Source organism: Mixophyes fleayi, chromosome 4, assembly GCF_038048845.1.
Source record: "Mixophyes fleayi isolate aMixFle1 chromosome 4, aMixFle1.hap1, whole genome shotgun sequence".
NCBI lineage: Eukaryota > Metazoa > Chordata > Amphibia > Anura > Limnodynastidae > Mixophyes > Mixophyes fleayi.
The window spans coordinates 39,890,479-39,901,004 of NC_134405.1; the positions used below are offsets into that span (position 1 = coordinate 39,890,479).

The 10,526-nt window shown below is 45.5% G+C and overlaps 1 protein-coding gene across 5 annotated transcripts in view; it reads right to left on the reverse strand.

The window, feature by feature from the left end:
- DNASE2 (deoxyribonuclease 2, lysosomal) overlaps nt 1–4,373 on the reverse strand; it is a 39,963-nt gene extending 35,590 nt beyond the window's left edge. For 4 of the 5 annotated variants that reach the window (XM_075206659.1, XM_075206661.1, XM_075206662.1 and 1 more), the window contains exons 1-2: nt 4,278–4,373; nt 1,053–1,136 (exon numbers count right to left, since the gene is read on the reverse strand). The gene's annotated coding sequence lies outside the window, so the exon portion shown is untranslated. Of the gene's footprint in view, nt 1–964; nt 984–1,052; nt 1,137–4,277 lie in introns of those variants that run through there. The other variant, XM_075206664.1, reaches the window with a different exon arrangement.
- Between the last annotated feature and the right edge of the window lie 6,153 nt (nt 4,374–10,526).

Below are 10,526 nucleotides of genomic sequence, written 5' to 3' on the forward strand. Positions count from 1 at the left end.
AGCTGTTCTCTCGGCAATGTCATTTCACTGTGTACAGAATACAATAGGTCGCTGCAGCGGCAGTAATTATGATATGAATGAAATGGGCGCCTGACTATTATGAGAGGAAGAAGCAATGTTGTTATAGAAACAAAATTATCCCTGCAAATGTAGGACGGAATATTTACTTACTACACTACTGTAGCACATTATGCTGCTATGCTTGATACATCGTTTATTTTAACTGCATCCTTTCAACACCAGAGGGCGCACATGACACTATTCTCAAATCAACAATATTAATGTCAGCCGCTTAAAGGATAATTTCACTCAAAACTGAATGATTAGTTTTGGGTGGACTATCCTAAGTAACACCCAGTCCCAAAAGATTACTTACCTGGGGTTCAGCGTTCAGGCCGTCCAGCAAATCACTGATGACTTCCTACGACCACCCTGCTCACCTTGTGCACTGAAATCACACTGACAGCAAAAAGCAGTAGTGGCTGCATGGAAGTCATTAGAGGAAAGCCTGAATGCCAAGCCCCAGGTAAGTAGTCTTTTGGCACCAATTATCCTGTATAGATGCACATGGGTACATAATGGACCTCATTCATCAAATGGCGTAAATGGTGAGTTTGGCCGTAGTCAATGTACATTATGGGTGTGACAATCTCAAGCCCAATCTCTGGGCATCTCTCAGGTACTTGTTTGTCAGCCGTATCTCTTGCTCCAGCTACAGGTCTAGTCTAAGTGCCACTTACTAATGATGTCAGCTCTGTATGTATGCTAGGACAGGAGTATGCCATCAGGAGCAACTGTAAAATGTATTTTATGTACAGTAGACATTAATAACATCCTAAGAAATGTATTTATTCGGATAATTGTTGTTCACTGTTACTAATAACAGTATATGAAAGTGAGGGTCCCAGTTTGCCCTGAAATCTGTCATATGTTAGAGCTGAATGGAAAAAAGAGGATCAGGCACCTAACTGTCCTGCTCTGAGAGAAGAGAGATCCTGCTTGTTATGTAGAGATTGCAAATGACGTTGTTACAGGGTCTCCAGTCCTCCCACCTGCTAATTGTCATGTGCACCACAGGGCACTGTTGTATGGTGAGCAGCACGTTCTTCTGTAGATGTCTGTGATCACTGGAAACTCTGTGTAAAAAAGAAAACTTATTATGAATACAAAAATATTCTAATGTATCACTGCATTAATAGGAAGGTGACAAGTCCTATTTAAAGGGAATTTTACTCTTTTATTTATAGATGTTTTTACTACCTTTCCTTCTCCATGATATTGTTTTGATAGAGCCCCCCCTCCTCCCCCCCCCCCCCACACACACTGTTTGTTGTATTGAGCAATGGAGCGATTCTTATATACAGCTGGGATCTCTGCAGCACTTCTGGTAGCTCTCCAGCAGGGGGAGCATGAAGCAGCAGCTGTAAGTGAAATCCAGCTGCTGATTGGAGGGCCCCACATTAATAAAATGGAAAGTATTATGGGTTATTTAAAGAATATATATGTTAACAAGAGAAAATGCCCTTGATGTCCTGAGTGGTGGGGACAGAAGATTTTGTGCCCTGGGGGAAGCTCCGGCAGAACCCAGGGCACAAAATGGACCTCCCTAAACTTGTGGCGAAGGAGATCTGAAGAGCCTTGCTCCCCTAAGGAGCCTTTTAGCTCCTGGAGGTGTGGGATAAAGGGGCCCTTCCTATTTAGATGAGAGACTGAAGCCGTACCCCTGTGCACATTTTTGTTTTCTTTGCATCAAGTGCAGAACATCACGCATTTCACAAACGGCGGCTTCTCACAGCATAGGATTCCCGCAGTTCTGCTAGAAGACCTCCTTTTATTTGCTTACTCTACATATGTAAGATACCCCTGAAAATTAAATCTCTATGTGAAGCCCATAACTCCCTTGATCAGCTAAAGTATACATAAGAACAAAGGAAGTGCTCGTTTTTCTCATTAAGAAAATTAGAAAATGTGGAAAAAGTGAATGTGGAAGAGTGTAGCATGGGCTGTATACATAAATTATGGTCTCATGGTTAAGAATTTTGGAGCCTTGTCTTCATAATATTATGGATTTCATAGCATTATTATTTTTACACTTTATTTATAAAGCATAGACATATTACACAGCACTGTACATTCAGTGATTGTGATATAAAAAAGTTACATACAATGACATTACACAAAAGGTAAAGATGGGCTTACAGTTAATACATAAGGTGGCAGAATAACAATTATAGCTCAGGGTGGGGAGAGTGTGTGTGTGCGGGTGTTGTATGGCAGAAGTATGATCAGCCTCCAATAGTAAAGCAGCCATTGGTGACTGGTATCTCTGTGCAGCTTCCGGCGGTGCGGTACGATTAGAAAGAGCGGAATATGGAAACGTTTAAACCAAAGGTATGTTCTCATTTATTTTTATCTGTTGCTAGTTTATCAGAAAATGTAAGTTCACACCATACATAGCATTCCATGTGGACAGTACATTACTGGGTACTACTTTTGTGGGAAAAGTAATCAACTTATGAACGTGTACCGTTCAGAACCTTTTAATTCCTGTTCCTTTTGGCAGTAAATACAAAAGACAGATTCTTCACTTGTTAATTGTATTCTGTTACTGTGTACCACTGCAGGTGCGCACGCTGGATTTTTAAAGGTGGGTTTCCCCCCCGAAAAAAAATTCCATTTTGGCGGCACTGTATAGTACAGCAGCCACGGCGCTGTCACAGAAGTGTCTGCGGCGGTGCTGTATTGTACTAAAATACAGCACCGCCGCGGATGCTTTTTTGACAGTCCCGCGGCTGCTGTACAGTACAGAGCCGCTTTGTAGGGGCACTGTTTAGCCCTCGTTCTTCGTGGAGGGGAGGGGTTTCTGGAGAACCAGACCCCCTCCCTGCGTGCGCCCCTGCACTGGATACTGTTGTAGTGCGCCCCTGCACTGGATACTGTTGTAGTGCGCCACTGCACTGGATACTGTTGTAGTGCGCCACTGCACTGGATACTGTTGTAGTGCGCCCCTGCACTGGATACTGTTGTAGTGCGCCACTGCACTGGATACTGTTGTAGTGCGCCCCTGCACTGGATACTGTTGTAGTGCGCCCCTGCACTGGATACTGTTGTAGTGCGCCACTGCACTGGATACTGTTGTAGGGTAGACAGCAATTATTTTGTAGCTGTACGTGGTCACTACACACTATATAAAGCCACACCAATTCAAATACCTGTTTGTTGCCACACATCTTTAGCCAGAGTACATACCACAATGCCATTAACTAGGGACCCTGTACAGGGACCCTATTCAGTAGAGATGCTCACTGACCCCCGTGAACTGGTTTTGGTTCTGGATTAGCTCCGTGTTTTGGTTTTGTTTTTGGCAAAAACTGCTCTCGTGTGTTTTGGTTTTGGATTTTTTAGAAAAAAACATAAAATATGCTAAAATCACATAATTTTTTTTGTTCCTACATTATTATTAACCTCAATAACACTAATTTCAAGTCATTTGCAGTCAATTTTGACCACCTCCCAGGTCACAATATTATTTTCATACACTTTCGGACAAATACTGCTGCGCCCTGGCTGGATGGTAAGCGACAGAGCAATGACACAAACACACGGCAGTTCCTAGCACATCTAGGACACATTGGCACATAGCAGTGGCAGAAAAGAAAAATGGGGGTCCGCTCTCCCTCCCATCCACCGTTATGTTGGATCTTAAAAAGGAATCCAAAAATCGCGAGATCCGACGATGTCATGATGACGTTTTGCCTCGTTTTCAAATCCGAAAAAGCACAAAGGTACCGAGCCGGCTCGACTCGGTACTCGGATCTGCTACGTTCGGGTATGTTCGGATCTCGGGAAACCGAGCCTGAGAATCCCTACTATTCAGGTGAATCTAAGTATATCACACATGATACTATCTAAGCTGAACCACAACACTCTCCATCAGGTCATGCTTACCGATTCTGATTATCATTTGTTTGTTTTTTGCATTTCAAATGCTCTCCTTCAGAGAATACGAATACATGATGATAATTGCATTTAAGAAGCAAAACAAGAGGATTGTGTTGTTGGTCAATATTAGAAAATAGGGACGTTTCTTTAAAACCTTTAAAAACTGTTTGCAAGTATGCTCAAATCCGGACAGGTTTCACAAATTTGCACTTCCATTTTTCCATATTTGTTGTCACAGAGTCACAATGCTGGTAGTGAATGTGTTAGTGTTATGTTAGTAAAGTGGGTTTTACCTTCTGGACAAGAACACACAGTAACATCTATAGCCTATTTACCTTGCATTCGCCTCAGAGCAGCTGGACAAAAGAGTTCCTACTTCCTGGAACAGTCACAAGCAGACTGGATCGTTTGCAGTGGGCGTGGGACTGCCTCCTCCTCTCTAATTGTCTGCACAATAAAGCACCTTACACTGCACTACGTCAGTCAGCGTACAAGAGGATTTACTCACAGCAAAATCAGAGGACACACAAAATTACTAGAATCTGTCTCACATACTGGCTAACACGGTACTGCAATAATAATCTTTACAAATATTTTTTTTTGCTACACATACATAAGAGAGAGGAAAAAGTTTCTGCTCAACAACGTGTACCTCTTCTTTTGCCATACATAGAAGAATAATAAAAGTGGACTGACACCCACACAAGGTGAGAATTCAGCTTATCAATTCAAAAGCAACGGGTAGCATCACTGAAGCTTGAGGAAGTTTGTGATGTCACAGGTTCCTAGTGAATTGATAGGCTGAATATTGGTTCATCCCACAAGATGGTATATGTAAGATGATATCTGTACCTGACCCAGATAATCAGGGCATTTCTGTACATATCAGGGCTAATGGACATAATCTCACTTACTCCATGTCATCGGCTGACCAAATAGTTCTTAGCAGACCCTCCAGTATATACCACCCAACATTTCTGATAGCCAAAGAGGGACACTTAAGACTCGATGCACAAAAGACAGGTTCTCTCTGATACCAGTGTCTGTTAGTGGCTGGAAGCAAGGTTCCACTGATGTTCCACTGATGTGGCCAGCAGCCATTACTATCAGTTCTCGGCCACCTGATTGCTGTGTACAGCATTAACACTGTGTACAGCCTTGGTTAGGAAAATAAAAAATTTCCTAAAAAGAAAAAAAATATCTTTTGCTTATGGACCCTAGAACGACTTTCATAAAGTATGCGTATTTCCTATCTCCCAACATTTGACCAGACAAAATCGAGACAAATAGCCCTACCCTCAATCCATGCAAACCATGCCCACGGTGAAAAAAAACATGCCAAGCAAACCACTGAAACCCCTCCCTCTTACCCACAATCCTCACACTTTCCAGGTCCGCACATCAGGACTGTTCCGCTGAAATCGGGAGATGTGTCACATGGCATTACTATCTGATATCACTATATTTTGGGATTACTTTTTGATGTTGAGCTACCCGTGTAAAAAGTAAATGCAAAAACATAAAAGAAAAAAGCGTTGTCTAAAATATATTGATTATTTTAATTAATATTTGTTGTAATTGGACTATGATATATTGAATTACTAAAATGTCTTCTTTATTTATATATTATAATTAAAAAAGCAGACTTAGCTGAGCCTGAGGGAGAGAGATTGGTTTAAGGATTTTGATAGAGGGATTCATATAGATATATTAGATGTCAGTTTCTGAAATAAAGTAATAACTAAAATATTTTTATATAAATGTGATGTGATGTGTGAAATAATTTATTTTAATCAAATCAAATCATTTGAAAACAGAAACAGTATTAAAAAGGTATATCATTATATGTATAAGACAACTAGATACATGTACAAAAGGTGCGTTATTAGTGTTTAGATTGAATATTTAATTAAAAAAATAATACATTAAAAAAATAAAATGTAATCATAACAAGGGTGTGTAAAATATAAAAGAAAAATATTAAGTAGTGATGGTATATATTTATGCTGTATCATAATAATATAACATATACATTGTAAAATGTAATTTAAAAGTGTAAGTGAATTAAGAAATGGGAGACAAATTCTAATGATAAATATCTAAGTAATAGTTTATCCTGACGCTAGTGCATGGAAAGTTTCAATCCTGTGTAGCAATGAAAGCAGCATAAATATTGTTTTTATTTAATCCCCTAGTACAGTGGTTCCCAAACTTTTGCAGTTCACGGCACCCTTAGAGTCTCCAAATTTTTTCAAGGCACCCCTCCAAAATAATTACTGAGCAGTCCTGTTTTAGAAGTAGTAGGGTCAAAAAATTGTAATAAGTATTTAGGTCACGGCAAAAATACTTATTTAGTTGTATACAAAAATGCCCCTCTGCATCCAGAGACACTGCCCCCTCTGCATCCAGGGACACTGCCCCCTCTGCATCCAGGCACTCTGCCCCCTCTGTATCCAGGCACTCTGCCCCCTCTGCATCCAGGCACTCTGCCCCCTCTGTCACGCTGTCCCCCCTCCTCTGCCCTCTCTCACGCTGCCCCCTCTGCCCTCTGTCACGCTGTCCTCCTCCTCTGCCCTGTCACACTGTCCCCTCCTCTGCCGTCTGTCACGCTGTCCCCTCCTCTGCCCTCTGCCACGCTGTCCCCCTCCTCTACCCCCAGGCACGCTGCCCCCTCTGCAGCCCTCTGTCACGCTGCCCCATCTGCAGCCCTCTGTCACGCTGCCCCCCTCTGCTGCCTGCTGTCCCCCTCCGCTGTCACACTGTCCCCCTCCGCTGTCACACTGTCCCCCTCCGCTGCTCGCTGTCCCCCTCTGCTGCCCGCTGTCCTTCTCCACTGTCACACTGTCCGCCTCTGCTGCCTGCTGTCCCCCTCTGCTGTCACACTGTCCCCCTCTGCTGCCACCTGTCCCCCTCTGCTGCCACACTGTCCCCCTCTGCTGCCACACTGTCCCCCTCCGCTGCCACCTGTCCCCCTCCGCTGCCACCTGTCCCCCTCCGCTTCCACACTGTCCCCCTCTGCTGCCACCTGTCCCCCTCCGCTTCCACACTGTCCCCCTCCGCTGTCACCCTGTCCCCCTCCGCTTCCACACTGTCCCCCTCCGCTTCCACACTGTCCCCCTCCGCTGCCACACTGTCCCCCTCCGCTGCCACCTGTCCCCCTCCGCTGTCACCCTGTCCCCCTCCGCTTCCACACTGTCCCCCTCCGCTGCCACACTGTCCCCCTCTGCTGCCACATGTCCCCCCCCACTGTCACCCTGTCCCCCTCCGCTTCCACACTGTCCCCCTCCGCTGTCACCCTGTCCCCCTCCGCTTCCACACTGTCCCCCTCCGCTTCCACACTGTCCCCCTCCGCTGCCACACTGTCCCCCTCTGCTGCCACCTGTCACCCTGTCCCCCTCCGCTGCCACACTGTCCCCCTCCGCTGCCACACTGTCCCCCTCCGCTTCCACACTGTCCCCCTCCGCTTCCACACTGTCCCCCTCCGCTGCCACTTGTCCCCCTCCGCTTCCACACTGGCCCCCTCCGCTGCCACACTGTCCCCCTCTGCTGCCACCTGTCCCCCTCCGCTTCCACACTGTCCCCCTCCGCTGCCACACTGTCCCCCTCCGCTGTCACCCTATCCCCCTCCGCTTCCACACTGTCCCCCTCCGCTTCCACCCTGTCCCCCTCCGCTTCCACACTGTCCCCCTCTGCTTCCACACTGTCCCCCTCCGCGACCACCCTGTCCCCCTCCGCTTCCACACTGTCCCCCTCTGCTTCCACACTGTCCCCCTCCGCTTCCACACTGTCCCCCTCCGCTGCCACCTGTCACCCTGTCCCCCTCCACTGTCACCCTGTCCCCCTCCGCTGTCCACTGTCCCCCTCCGCTGCCACACTGTCCCCCTCCGCTGTCCACTGTCCCCCTCCACTTCCACACTGTCCCCCTCCGCTGCCACATTGTCCCCCTCTGGTGCCACCATCCTTTTCACTCTGCCCCACGCCAGACATAAAAAAAAGAGAAGACAGAAACTTGCCAATCAGCGCAGCGCTGGGACCCAGCAGCCTCCTCTCTCCCGCAGCTGTCACTGAATATAGACGTCAGTGACAAGCTGCTGCGGGAGAGAGGAGGCTGCAGGGTCCCGGCGCCGCGCTGATTGGTAAGTTTCTGTCTTCTCTTTTTTTTATGTCTGGCTCGCGGCACCCCAGTGACAGCGCCGCGGCACCCCTGGGAGCCGCGGCGCACACTTTGGGAACCGCCGCCCTAGTAGATACTGTTTCGTTAACCTTTCCTTTCTCAATAATACCTTTGTCAGGTCCTCACCTCTAATGCCTAATTTATTTATTTTTTATACAATATCTTTTTATTGAATACAGTTTCAGAGAATACAATCGTAAAGACGAAGGGCAATCACATGAGATGACACTTACCAAAGTACATGGAAGTCGAAACCACGTTAGATATTGCCAGTAGTAGAGTTTTATTGCAACTATCGAAATTACACAGTCACACATTTGCATGGGTAAATGCCCTTGTATGTTAAACATTAGTATTACATAAAAGAGTTGAGAGAAAATAAAAGGGATTATAAAACAGAGTGGAAGGAAAAGAAGGAGAGGGAAAGGAGGGAGAGGGAGGGGAAGGGACCTAAGAGCAAAGATCCAGTCATAGGTGAAAGCTAGATAATATTCAATGGAATAATGGGAGGAGGACTACTTAGATAAGGCAGCATATCTTCCTGACTCTTGAAATTCTAACCAACTAAGCCATATGGTACAATAGTCATTAAACTTCGGATGAACTAAGAATCAAGTCAACTAAGAATCAAGTCAGAGAAATTAAATGAAATTATTGTATAGCCACTTAGGGATGTGCATGGCAGGAATTGACAACTGACAGTCACAGTGAGTGGAGAGGGACATCAATCAAGATGACAAGGAGGAAAGCTGTCATCATCTCCATTGGTTGAACTATCTTGTTGGCGAAAGATAAGTTACTCTTGGTTTTCATTCACTTTACACCTGCTTGGCACAAGACAATACACATGTCCTCAGTACCATGTTATCCATATTTGAATGCCCTGTTCTTACAGACTTTGTTCAAATTATTATCAGATATTATCTGTTCCTAGACTGAGACTGTTCAAAGTTTCATCCACCACTAAAAGTGTCACAGATAATATTTCGTCAACTCTACAAGTCATCCGGATTACCACCAGCAAAGTGTACCTCCATACCAGCAGTTAGTAATATTGCATACTGTTAGTGAGACCACACAAACACACACACACACACACACACACCTAAAGTTCCATGTTTATCACCAGCCCTTCCCTGTGAGTGTGCAGAAGCGGTGTTACTCTAGTAATACAGGAAAATGGGGGACTACGTATACCTTAGTAACAGAGGTATTATTGTACCCTACCAGAAGAGGTAAATAGAGGACTGAGTGTACCCCAATAACATTGTGAATGGTGACTATAGCCAAGTAATAGAGGTCAAAGGAGGATTTAGAGTGTCCTAGTAATAGAAGTAATGGAGGACTCAGTGTATGCCTAACAGGGGTTACATTATTATGCTTTCCCCACAGCTAATGTGGGAATCTGTGTACCCTAGTACAGGGGCGGGCTGGATCGGGGGGCAGAGGGGCAGCGGGCACCCGGGCCGCTCAGTCTAGTGGCTGTTCGGGCCGGCCGCCTCCCCCCGTCCCCCACTGTGGATGTAATAATTTTTCTTATGTTACTGGCGGCCGCATCCGATGCGGCCGCGTCAGCGAACAGGCGGCAGCATCACGTGACACGCGATGCGGCCGCCTGCGCACCCCCCTGGCTGGTACCTCCCAGCCCGCGCCTGCCCTAGTAATAGAGGTAATGTGGGAGTGTGTGTACTCCCAGTGTTTCCTCTATGGGGTTACTCACGACTCCAGCACTCAATCTTTCACCCACCTGTCACGCAGGTTATAGATTTGGTGAATTGCCCACAAACAGTGCTCTCACACCCGTACATACCTATAATCTGCCATCACCTATGGAATAAGGGCAAAAGGACCCCAATAAACTGGCACAAACTATGCTCCTTGTTACACACAGGTTAGCAACGCAAACACCGGCATTCAAAGGGTTAACGCATCAAGCTCTGTTACACAAACGTAGCTGCTTGTTAGTCAAACACACACATAATTTAAATGGAAATTTGGATAGAAATAAAAAAGAACATAATAAATGACATGCAAAAAACAAATGCAATACATTTGTAAAAACAAATGGGATGAAATTACAGACAATTAAACTTACATATAGTAGTCAGTATGACGGGCAATGCAGAATGAAATGGATAGTCCTTCAATTAGATTGAGACCCCAAGAGCTGACAATCTACTCTCACCCACCCAGGATTTTTAAGCAAGCTTACCTGGGTGGGCATAAAGAGGGGCAGTGTATGCTACTGTGGGGGAGGAAATGGCCCCTGGTTGTCACTTATAGTTTGTCCAAAAATAGCGAAAACGTTTTGACCTTCCATATCTTTTCGTAGACATATCCCAGAGACATAATTCCCCCTTCAATAAACCAGTCATAACCTCCTCCACATTTTTTTTTTTAAAACATATTT